Here is a 12,363-nt window from a genome sequence, read left to right on the forward strand (position 1 = left end):
CCAGGGTTAAATTTTTTTCACATGTGCTTCTTCCAGAGCTACATCAAGGCATGATCGTGCCAAATGGCACAACCATGCCACATTTCCAGAGAAGAACCAGACATGTGGATCCACATGGTTGTGTGAGATTTACAAAAACTAAGTAGACCTTGGCCATGTAGATCCACACTGCCGTGGCAGGGGTCGTGCCAGCCTATGCCAAATGCTATAAAAGGGGTTTTCTTTCCTTTTTCACTCATCTTGGATCTTGGGGAAGGACCCCTTAGGGATGCCTGATAACCATGATTTCACTACATTATTTTGATTCATATATGCATGGTTTGATGTTAATTTCATAGTTTAAATCATGGTTACATCACATTTTGTGCATAGTGTGTATTTTTGGACTTAATTGCAAATTATATTATTTTTGGTATTATTTGATGCTAATATTTGATTCTTATTTTGTAGACATCAAAGGATCTTGGATTTGGATCTATTTGGACCGAAATTGGGCTCGAATCAGAGTTCAAACGAGAAGATAAAGCTTTGAAGCATTATGGGCCGTTTATCAAGAATAGGAGAGATCTGAACCATCCGTTGAAGATCTGGCCGATCCAACCTAATGGGGAGCAGATCTGAGCCATTGATGAAGATCCAGAAGTTTTGATGCAGATCTGAGTTCATCTAGCTATTGATCCAGCCCGACTTAATCTGGACCGTTTATTGAAGACTAGGCGGATCTGGGCCATCCAGTGATGATCTGATCGATCCGACCTACGGGAGGGTAGATCCAGACCCTAGATCAACATCAGTACCTTCGGATCAGATTTTGGGCAAACTTTCACCGTTGATTTAGCTCCAAATTGATCCCAGCCGTCGGTTCAGATCTGGAACAGATTCAAAACACAGAAGCTACAGTGTTTTCCAGTGTCGATCTCCTCCACAGCGCAGCTTCGTCCCGGCGCACGTCTTCTTCCGGATTTCGATCCCTTTCTCTTCTCCAATCACTCTCCCGAGCTTCAATCTCTGTAGTGAGCATCTCGGCGGCATCATCCCGATCTTCTGGAGCCATTGGAGGGTGTTCTCTCCGGTGGAATTTGGCTCGCGGCATCTCCCTGTTTCACCTCAGATTTGGTGGTGGTCCTCCAAATCTGAGCTCCGATTTCCATCAGCAACATTCGGAGGTGGTCTTCCGGTGTTCCTGAGCTTCACTCGACGTTCATCCGCGTTCCACAGCCTTCCATCAAATCCAGAGGCAGATTTCCAGATTTTCGGCACTTGAGTGGGTTCCGGCTTGTTCTTAGCTCGCCGGGGGTGGTCCGTCGGTGTTCTTGAGCATTCCTTGAACTGATACGCCACTGAGATGCTCCACTGAGGTCCAAAGTTGGGTGGTCTCGACTTTGACACTCTTGTGTGACGACAAGAGTGTGAAGTTTGGTGAGATTGGTTGTGAGTTGGATTGGTTAGGGTTTAGTTCACTTTTATTATTGTTTTGTAACTTAGAACAGATTACTTTTATGTTTTGTTATATTTTTATGCAAGTAGTTAGCATTTCTTTCCTTGTTGAAGCTTAGTTTAATTTTAATTTGTGCTTGGTTAATTGTTTAGTGTTTAGGTTTCAAATTAGGGTTTAAATCTTGCTTTAGATCAGATTTATTTGAGTCTCGTAATTTCATCCTTAGTTTGATGGATTTATCACAACGTAGTGTGACAATGCGTAATGATTTGTTCATTGGCACATAGTTATGTTTCACTCTTGCTTTAGATTAATTTCTTAATTGTTGTGTTTTTCCTCTGTTAGATTTAGATTTAAAGTTTTTAAACCTCCAACTCCATTTTTATATCGAAAACCCCAAAAAATAGGAATAAAAGACAATCCTAAATTACATTCTACCGTTGGTTCCTCGGATCGATCCTGGGCTCGTTACTACAACGTTATTGTGAAATTAAGGGGTTCAGTGGAATTATACATTTGTACAATTTGATTAGCGGATGTGACAGATTCGCTTATCAAATTTTGGCACCGTTGCCGGGGAAAAATATGCAATGTTTGGTAATTTTCGGATTGTTTTTATTTTGGAAAATTTTAAAATATTTGTTGTTTAATTGCTTTCATGATTATATATCCATGTGTTTGATTTTATTTGTTCCTGAGTCTTCTGACTTATTTACTAGTGTTTCAATATAAGAACAGGAAATTTATGTGACCATGGATCCATTTTATCCGTATTTTGGAGATTGGAGTCAGAGTTATTACTATCAGACTCAGTTCTATCAGTCCTACCTACCTATGGAGCAACGGAATAGGTATGAGGATGCACAAGAACAAATTGAAGAATCAATGTGGAAATGCAATGAAGTTATGCAACAAATGAGAGAGCATCAAGAGCAACAATTTGCAAGGATACAGAATATACAGAGTCAGTTAGATCAGATAGCATCATCTATTAATCAGTTACAAGCACAAAGAGTCAGTGAAGAGGTGGATTGTGGAGATCTTGTCAGGCCTGACACTACTTCTATTTCTTCACAATCATTTTCTATTTTTATTTGTGATGATGTAGTTGTTCAGATTTCTGATTCTACTAATAGTGTTGTTTTAGATGTTGTGAATGATGCAGGTCTTATTGCAAAAGATGATTTAAGTGTAGGGGATTGCTTACTGGAAGCATTACCTCAAGAATCACCTGGATTTGATGAAGTTGAAGATGTAAGTGTAGGGACTTGTGTTATGGAGCCAAGCACCCAAGAATCACTACATGAGGATGTACAATCACCTGAACCATCACTTGAACCAGAACTTGAGCATTCACATGATGAAGAAGAGGTAACAATCACCACTCCAGGTACCTCTCAAGATGACAAGGTGAGTATTTTGTGTAATTTTTCAGAAAATTTTATTGAGGTACCAATTGTTGATTTTATTAGTTGTGATGCAATTCTTGATATATATTTTACCCACACTAATGTTCTTCTATTTTCTTTTTACCCCACATATATGTGGGAGGTGTTTTCTTTGATTGATGTTGTAGGAGAACATAAGCTTCCGGAGTGGATGCTTACACTGAACCGCCTCAGACCTCCAGAGAGAATTTGCAATGGAAAAATGATCAATAAAAAGAAGTTAATTGCAACCAAAAGTACTCCATTCCCGGTGTGGATTTTGTTGCTAAATCTTCTTCGACCGCCGGAATTAAAGGGGAGTTGGTTCTAATTTTGCTTAATCTTTCATTTTAATTCATGTTTTATTAATAAATTCTTTTTTATGAGACTTTCTTTAGTTTCATACTTACATTTGCATTTTACTTCCACACTTTGCTTTCATATTTTGCAATTTTGTTTAGTACATAGCATTTTATTTTTAATAAATCCTCCATGAATTGTTTAGTGATATTTTTAAGATGGTAAAAGCTTCTTAAATTTGATCATCAATTTTAGGTTATTGTGACATGATTGGATGCTTTTCTTACATGATATTGGTTAATGAGGTAGTGGATTCCATTTTGATTAATTGAGCTTGATTGCATAAAAATACCTAGAGAGGACCACTTTTAGCCTATACTTCATTATTTTCTTTTGTGTGATATGCACTCATAGCAATTGAACTCTAGAACTTGCTTAGCTTCTTTTCAAAATCACAATAGCATTTGTATGCATGAAAAGGAAGGAAGTTTGTCATTCTTGTTTCATCATAAATTCCAATTTCTTTCTCCACAATTTTCTTGAAACATTCTCATCTCACATTTTAACCTTTGATTATCCTTGCTTGTCCTATTTCTTTTATTTCGTTGAGGGTTTTGGATTAATTACTTAATGAGTTAGAATACCCAAAATTCTAAGTGTGGGGGAAGGGATTGCTTATTGGAAGATTTTGAAATCTTGGGTGATGTTGTGATGTTTTAAATCTCTGATTTCTGAGCATATTTTGGGAGCTTGGTACATGCTATGTTATTGTGAAAAATTATAACAGATAGCATTCCTTGGATGTATTAAAGCATTGCCTTGCTATTGTCACTTGATGTATTGTGAAGTTCAGTTTTAAATCAGTATGGCACAGCAGGGGCTACTGAACTTAGAATGTTATTACATCTTATGTATCAAGTTTGTACCGAAGGTCTGTTGGCAATACTCAATTCAGTGAGAGATAAGTGAAGATTATTAGTTCTTTAAACTCTCTTAAGCTATACTCTTTAAGTCTTAACTAGAAGTTCTTTGAGAATGTGAGCAAGGCTGATGTAGGTGATGAAATGTCAAGTGTCTCAACAGTGCTTAATCCGGATGCCAACAGAAGTTGCAGAATATTGCTGTTCAATTCAAATGATCCAAATTCAAAGTTCCATGAATGGAAAGCTTAAGAAGTTGCAGAATATGAGGTGAGAAAGCAGTATTGTATCAACAATTGGAGTGCAATATTCAATGAGGGAAGCTTAATTGAAATCTAAGAGTAAGCTGAAAACAAATGGATGTTGAAGCGTCAAGTTGCTGTCTGATTTCAAATTACTGAAAAGATGCAGTGGGCTGCAAGAATTGAAGTGCTGCTACTTAACTTGGAAAATATTCTGCTAAAAGTGGATTTTTGAATCTGAAAATTGAGTTATAAAATTTCAGTGGTGCTGGAAATCAGGAGCAACCATTAAGCCAAGTTCAGTAATCAGTGAAGACTACAGAAATGAAGGATATTAAAATTGCTGGAAATGGAGCAGTGAAAGACTTTCAGAAACTGAGACTGAATATGGCTGTTAGAGCTGGAATTTAGCAGATATGCAGGAATTCAGAGGTGGAGGTTTAGTATTTGTGAAGCTCTGTTAGTATTTGGAGATTGAAATCAGAAATGCAGTACACAGAAGCCAGACAAGGTACAAGAAATCTGTTGCTGAAGTTGTGATCACAAGCTTTGAACTGCAGTAATGATTCTGAGCTGATGAATTGTTTAAGAAATATAATAGGTTCAGAATTGTTAATCTATTCATGAAGTATGGAAGAAATTTTAAGTATGGGAGATTGAGAAGTTGTGGCGTAAGTAATAGGAAACAAGTTGGAAAAATTAGAAATGCTACAAATGCTGAAATGCAGTAAATTAGCCAATAAGCCTGTACTTGATGTATCAACCTTGACATGTTGCGTGCCAAGTCTTGGTTATTAAATCTATTTAGTGAGAGGTCAACGTGAAGTTGATGATCTTCTATTACCATTTGTTATTCTAATCTCTTTAACTAAAATTGAATTTGGAAGCTAAGTGCTGACATGGAATTGTAGGAATGAACCAGCTCGACAACCATTTACTTATTGCAGAGAAAGAAACAAGAATCTAACTTAATTGCTGATCAGGAGAAAGGAAATAAAAAATCAGAAATAGACATTGACCTGAATTCTTAGAGTCATGCAATAACTACTCCAACAAATTGCCTCTGTTTTTGATGAATTCGAATATGCAGAGAACAGAAGTAAAGTACAAAATCTGCATATTGAAAAAATTGCTGAAGTGGTTGGAGCTGTGCTGATTGAAGCTGAATTCTGAAATTAGCAGCTGCATTTCAATTCTGGAATCTGTGAGTTCGGTTGAGTTGCAAGCTGGAATGTGAATCAGGATCCAATCCATTAAATCAGAAACCTGCAGATTATTGATAAAAGAAAAAAATCAGAGAGCTTGAAGGAGATTTCTGAAATTGACAAATTCAAAAATATAATGGATTGTGCTGGTTATTAGATTGTATCAAAGGCTTTGAAAAGGAAGTGGCACGTTGTAACAATAAGCTGATATATGAGAATTCTGGAACTTTTCAAAATTTGAATCTGAGTGTGCTTTTTCCAGAATACAGAATCTAAACTCAAAAATTTCTGCAACAATGGATTCTGTTTCTGCAGATATGGAACTCATGTACCAACAAGTGCATGTTTAGTGCTAAATCTCTATGCTATTTTTTTTTAGTAACATCATGAATTCAGTTTATTTTCGGTTTGGACAAGAACTTGGTATGTGCTGAAATGCTTACTGGCATTGATTTATGAAGTTATAAATGATGAAGTGCAGGAATGCATTGGTGCAAAATTTTCTCTGATAGTGACAATCTGAAGAGCAGAAATAAGGAAATTGCAGAACTGAAAATTGACAGAGAACAGAATGTGCAGCCAAATGCAGTTTGATCCTTCATGTATTGAATTCTTGGTGCAATTCTCTGATAATTGAAGTGTTGTGATGTGCAGGAATGGAAAATGATGTAAGTTGCAGGAATGAACATAGTGCAGAATGCAGAAATGCAGAAACATACAGCACAAGTGATATGGCAATGCAGAAATTAGAAAATATAATTCCAGATTATTGCTGAGCAACTGAAGATGGAGAACCTGCAGCTTATTGAACTCTGAGTCCTATCTTTTCTAGTTCAGAAATTGCAACTTCAGTGTGCCTGAATTTTTAGTCTGATTTCCTGAATGATTCACCTTATACCATGAATCTAGTTTCTGTTGTTATAAACTAATTCAGTGATAATGTTTCAGTTCTTTGAACTCTTGTGGATATTAAATCTGAAAAATCAGAAACATACACAGAAAGGAAAAGTTGCAGAATGTATACAAGAAAACAGTGACTTCAAGTTTTGGACACATGTTGTGTTGTATTGTCCGAGACGGACATTATTTTAAGTGTGGGGGAGGGAGCGATTTTCCATTAGCTAATGTGAGTTTGTTTTTGTTTCAAAATGCTAGAATTGAAGTGGAAGAACAGTGATAAAAAAAACAGTGAAGAAGAGAAGAGAAAAATGGCACATCCAAAGAGTGTATCAAAAGAGTATCAAGATTCTTTGTTTGCCATCAAATTGAAGGGGAGGTTAGCTTGATATGTTGAATTGTTAAAAACAAATGGTATTCATCTCTTTTCACATCAAATGGTCAACTCATCAAGTATATTCTTCCCATACTCTCATTCTCTTATTTTCTTCATTTAAGCCTTTTCCTTTGCCACTTCATTCACTTAAATTGTTCTTATTGCTCCATTTTCAATTCTTCATGATAAATTCCTTTTGATGCATGTATGCTATGTTTATAGTGGTGGAGAATTAGAAAGTAAGCAAGCTTATGGTAGTGAAATGTTGTGAGTTGCATTGAGAGAGCTCCACTTATATGCAATTTTGAGTGTGAGAGTTAGAATAGGTAAATCCCTTGTGAGAGTGCAACTTGCTTAATTTTTCAATTGGATTGAAACTACCATACCTACTGATTATTGTTTGGATTGTATTCATGATCGTTAGTGATCTTTAGATGGTCTTAGTTAAATTCTTTTTACTATCTTTTAGGTATTGCTAGGGAATTTTCTATGGAGATGATTTTTAGTTTTCTTTACTTTCACGGGACGTTCAAGACTAAGTATGGGGGATTTGATAACCATGATTTTACTGCATTATTTTGATTCATATATGCATGGTTTGATGTTGATTTCATAGTTTAAATCATGGTTACATCACATTTTGTGCATAGTGTGTATTTTTGGACTTAATTGCAAATTATATTATTTTTGGTATTATTTGATGCTAATATTTGATTCTTATTTTGTAGACATCAAAGGATCTTGGATTTGGATCTATTTGAACCGAAATTGGGCTCGAATCAGAGTTCAAACGAGAAGATAAAGCTTTGAAGCATTATGGGCCGTTTATCAAGAATAGGAGAGATCTGAACCATCTGTTGAAGATCTGGCCGATCCAACCTAATGGGGAGCAGATCTGAGCCATTGATGAAGATCCAGAAGTTTTGATGCAGATCTGAGTTCATCTAGCTATTGATCCAGCCCGACTTAATCTGGACCGTTTATTGAAGACTAGGCGGATCTGGGCCATCCAGTGATGATCTGATCGATCCGACCTACGGGAGGGTAGATCCAGACCCTAGATCAACATCAGTACCTTCGGATTAGATTTGGGGCAAACTTTCACCGTTGATTTAGCTCCAAATTGATCCCAGCCGTCGGTTCAGATTTGAACAGATTCAAAACACAGAAGCTACAGTGTTTTCCAGTGTCGATCTCCTCCACAGCGCAGCTTCATCCCGGTGCACGTCTTCTTCCGGATTTCGATCCCTTTCTCTTCTCCAATCACTCTCCCGAGCTTCAATCTCGGTAGTGAGCATCTCGGCGGCATCATCCCGATCTTCTGGAGCCATTGGAGGGTGTTCTCTCCGGTGGAATTTGGCTCGCGGCATCTCCCTGTTTCACCTCAGATTTGGCGGTGGTCCTTCAAATCTGAGCTCCGATTTCCATCAGCAACATTCGGAGGTGGTCTTCCGGTGTTCCTGAGCTTCACTCGACGTTCATCCGCGTTCCACAGCTTTCCATCAGATCCAGAGGCAGATTTCCAGATTTTCGGCACTTGAGTGGGTTCCGGCTTGTTCTTAGCTCGCCGGGGGTGGTCCGTCGGTGTTCTTGAGCATTCCTTGAACTGATACGCCACTGAGATGCTCCACTGAGGTCCAAAGTTGGGTGGTCTCGACTTTGACACTCTTGTGTGACGGCAAGAGTGTGAAGTTTGGTGAGATTGGTTGTGAGTTGGATTGGTTAGGGTTTAGTTCACTTTTATTATTGTTTTGTAACTTAGAACATATTACTTTTATGTTTTGTTATATTTTTATGCAAGTAGTTAGCATTTCTTTCCTTGTTGAAGCTTAGTTTAATTTTAATTTGTGCTTGGTTAATTGTTTAGTGTTTAGGTTTCAAATTAGGGTTTAAATCTTACTTTAGATCAGATTTATTTGAGTCTCGTAATTTCATCCTTAGTTTGATGTGTGTTGATGGATTTATCACAACGTAGTGTGACAATGCGTAATGATTTGTTCATTGGCACGTAGTTATGTTTCACTCTTGCTTTAGATTAATTTCTTAATTGTTGTGTTTTTCCTCTGTTAGATTTAGATTTAAAGTTTTTAAACCCCCAACTCCATTTTTATATCGAAAACCCCAAAAAATAGGAATAAAAGACAATCCTAAATTACATTCTACCGTTGGTTCCTCGGATCGATCTTGGGCTCGTTACTACAACGTTATTGTGAAATTAAGGGGTTCAGTGGAATTATACATTTGTACAATTTGATTAGCGGATGTGACAGATTCGCTTATCAATGCCCTAGGCTTCATCCTCACTGGTCTTCATTGATCCGTCCACCTCCAGAGCAAGGGAGCTCTTCCAAGGATGCTACACTTCAAAGATAAACATCTCTTCTCTTTATCTCCATGTATTGAGTTGTAGTTTGCTTCTCTCTTCATCTTTGGATTGTAATCCCTTGTAATGGAGTAGATTCACTAGATCTAGAATGTAAGAAGTAGTTATGATGTGATATAATATATGAACTTGTATTTGAATATTTTTCTATGCAATGATGTGTTTACTACTTGTTCTATGTGTTATGTTTTTTATGTATTTGACGAAATGTGTGAATGTTGTAAATATATAGATGAGAGAGGTTTGCCTCTATGTTAAGGTTGCTACTAAACTAAATAATCAGGGGATCTTTAGTGACAGAGGATACTCATTCAACCAGACATATTATGCCCTTAGTGCCAGAAGATATCAATATTTACCCACTTTCTAGAGTCAAAAAATCTTAACACAAAGACTAATTCTTGTTAGGACATTCTAATTGAAGTGGATACTTCAGTGCTACCATTAGAAAGTGACTGTGTAATCTAGGAACATATGATCGGGGGGTTCCAGTGACAGTGATTCCCTCTTAACCGGACTTTTTAGGTTACCTCTCTACTTAGTGGCACTAGAACTTAGGTAGACTCTCTGGTGCAACCTACGCGGGCGTTGTGCTAGATTTTAGTTAGAATCTCTATACGAGTGTAAGCATGGAGTTATGTAGATAAACAATGCATAGGGACATTAATTACCATCGTAACGAAACCGAAATCCTAACATTTATCATCCATCCCCAGATCATCCCTTATTCCTTTTCTCTCTCCTTCTCTTTACTATTTCTCTTACTCTCTCTTTTCCAACCAACCTTTCATCTATCTAGAGAATTCGCTGTGTAAAATCAACTAGTGTTTAATCAACAGTCCCTATTGAATCAATATTTTTATTACTGACAACGTAGCCATGCACTTGCGGCTTCATAATAGGTAGTGGTCTTAGATCGGTTGGGATACACTTGTACTTCCTCCTTTTCTTCATAGACCAGCGTAGGAAGGCTCTTCTAGAATCACATTTACCTCTAACCATTGGGCCTTCCGACTCAGTTTTTACCATTTCCATGTGACACCGACGAACCGCTAGCTGGTCGCCCTTAATTTCACTGACCAAGTTATCCACAAGAAAGTTAATCTTTTGGCATAATGTGGAGGTGATAGCTCAAAATTTGTTCAGCATCGGTCGACCTAATATAACATTATAGGCGGACGAAACATCCACCACAATGAAGTTCATCATTCTCATCCTCTTGAGCGGCTCCTCTCCAAGTGATATAGCTAGTTGGACCTAGCTAATTGGCAACACTTCATTGTCTGTGAACCTATATAAGGGTGTTGTCATGGGCTGCAGCTCGCTCCAATCGATTTGTCGTTTATCAAATGCCTTTTTGAATATAATGCTCACCGAGTTACCTGTATCTACAAAAGTACGGTGATATTATAGTTAAAAATTACCACTCAGATGATCAAGAAATCGTCGTGAGGGACTTCTACTCTCTCCAAATCCTGAGGGCCAAAACTAATCTTTAGCCCCTCTGTTCTCTCTTTGCTGCATCCGACAACATGGACTTTCAATCGCCGATCTTGTGACTTTCTAACCCGGTTAGAATCACAGTTGTTGGACCTCCTGCGATCATACTGACATCGCCTTGAGTGGCATGCTGCGATTCTCTTTCCTGAGTTGACGGGCGTGACCACTTGGCTGAGGCTCAAGCAACCCTCTTGTAATCTCTTCGCTGGGGTTGCTGCGAATGCTGCTTGAATGCCGGCCGAGCCTTATCGTGCTTTCCTCCCGATCGACAGTGATGGCGGCGGTCAAGAGACGGGGATCGACGGTAGAATCTTAGAGGAGTCAGTCATCGCGGTTGTGGCTTAAGATGGTAACAATCCTTAGTATTGTGAGTTGTTGAGAGGTGATAAGAGCAAAAGAATGGCGTCCATGGTCAAGAATCAGTGAACTTCAGTCGTTCTGCCTCCGCATGCTGGACTGCATGAGCTCTGGTCTCATGATGTTGTTGAGTGGCATCCGCTTGGGGCTCCTTCGGCGGCTGGTGGACGTTAGCCGCTCGGTGCTCCGTGGCTACCAACGACTCGGGAATCACTTCTTTTTTTCGAGCTGACTGCGCCTCCTTGACATTAATGTACTTGGTGGCCTGTCTGAATAGCTGGTCGAAGTCTATTGGGGGATTTTGGAGGAGAGATCAAAAGAAGTCACCATATGTAAGTCCCTGGGAAAAGGAACTTACCATGATCTCCGAGATGACCGATGGAATGCTCATGGCTACCTGGTTAAACCTCTTGATATAGGCTAGCAATTCTTCCTTGGGTCCTTGTTTGACCACGAATAGGTTGACATTCATCTTCTGATAGCGGCGGGCGCTTACAAAATGTCATAGGAAAGTCGTTCGGAAGTCTTTGAAACTACAGATGGATCTGATTGACAAGCGCCTAAACCACCTCTCTGCCGATCCAAAGAGCGTGCTGAGGAATACTTAACACTTTACTCCGCTTGTGTACTGATGGAGTATGACCATGTTATCGAATTTGATGAGATGGTCTTCTGGGGTTGTCGCCCTCATGTTTTCTCTAATTGTCGATGGTCTGTAGTGAGATGACAGTTGATTGCCCAGGATCTCTTGAGAGAATTGCCTATTGATATGCTCGGCAGAGTTGTTGAGCCGGGGTACTTTGCCTTTTCGCTCATCCCGGATAGGGATGGCAACGGGGCGGGGTGGGGCGGGGGTGGGTTTGCCATTCCCATCCCCGCCCCGTTCTCATTTTTTCGGGTTCGGGGATTCCCCGAACCCAAACCCACGGGTTCGGGGATTCTCCATCCCCGCCCCATTTCTAAATTTAATTTATATTATTATTATTTAATAATAATTATTAATGATAATATTAATATTAATATCAAGTGTACAAGTCACAACTAGATGAAAAAAATGAAAGAAAGAAAGAAAGTGTACAAGTTACAACTACATCAAAAAACAGGGCCATTGCTTGGTTATTCCAAAAGTATGTTTTCTCTCTTTCAGTGCGTAATAGCAAAAGGACTCGCCATGATGGAGTAAAGCAAACAGAATCTAAACTCTGATGAACTAGGCGCCTAAGTTAGTTCACAGGAGCATAAGAACCTCGGTTGTCCCTACCATATCCGCTTAACCGTCGTGCAAAATTACCTAGCATATTCTGCAAGGAAGATAAGC

The sequence above is a fragment of the Zingiber officinale genome, chromosome 2A, assembly GCF_018446385.1.
Source record: "Zingiber officinale cultivar Zhangliang chromosome 2A, Zo_v1.1, whole genome shotgun sequence".
In the NCBI taxonomy this organism is placed as follows: Eukaryota; Viridiplantae; Streptophyta; class Magnoliopsida; order Zingiberales; family Zingiberaceae; genus Zingiber; species Zingiber officinale.